Below are 1,094 nucleotides of genomic sequence, written 5' to 3' on the forward strand. Positions count from 1 at the left end.
CAAATGGAAACCACTGGAATTGCCTCTGCCAGGGAAAATAGTGAACCAAAAATAATATCGCATCCCTGGAGGGATTGCTGAATTAATGCTACCATCAAGGATTTGAAAGATGCAGGGGTGGTGATTCCACCACATCTCCCTTTAAGTCTCCTATTTGGCCTGTTCAGAAGACAGATGCGTCATGAAGAATGACAGTTGACTCTTAAAAACTTAATCAAGTAGTGACTCCAATTGCAGCTGCTGTACCAGATGTGGTTTCCTTACTTGAGCAGATTAATACATCTCCTGGTACCTGGTATGCAGTTATTGATTTGGCAAATGCTTTCTTCTTGATACCAGTTCATAAGGACCACCAGAAGCAATTTGCTTTTTCAAAACCCCAGGTGATTCCACGTAGTCCACAGCACAAGCCTGCCTGCAAATTTAAGAGATCCAGTGACCTCTCTAAGGAAAATGAAGAGCAATTAACTGGTCTTTGCATTACTGGGTTTTTGCATTAGAAAGATGTATAGATAGGGGGTCTTGTCTACACCCGTGAGGACAGTTGGGGTCCGTTAAGAGGGCTAAGAGCCTTTGGCTAACATCAGGGAGTAGCCCTGATCAGAAAGCCTCAATTGCTCCTTCGTCTTTAACGGTCCCATGGAAAGACTAGACCGAAAATAAAAGGAGGAAAAAGAGGAGAGACTGCCAATCCTCAAGGGTGGGACGGCTTAAAGGCAAAGCTGCCTTTATCCTCCTGATGGGAGGTGATAGGAAAAAGAGATTGCCGATCCTCAAGGGTGGGATGGCTTAAAGGCAAAGCTGCCACTGCCCTCCTGATGGGAGGGATACTCACAAACTCTGCACTTTCCAGGAGCCGCACTGTTGGGCACCAGCTGTGGGGGTCTCTCTGTCTCTTCGTGGGTCATTGGCCACTGGTCCACGAGGGCAGGGGGAGCAGAAGCGATGAACGGAGTCAGGACGGCCAGTGAGCACTGACAGAAGAAAGCCCTTCCGGGGAGGCAGGTTCCACGACGCAGTGAAACAGAAACAGCTCTAGATGCAGTGATTCAGTGAAAACAGCTCCAGACTCAGTGAAACAGCTCTGTTTATTC

This window comes from Nannospalax galili, unplaced genomic scaffold, assembly GCF_000622305.1.
Source record: "Nannospalax galili isolate Female #2095 unplaced genomic scaffold, S.galili_v1.0 scaffold2920, whole genome shotgun sequence".
NCBI lineage: Eukaryota > Metazoa > Chordata > Mammalia > Rodentia > Spalacidae > Nannospalax > Nannospalax galili.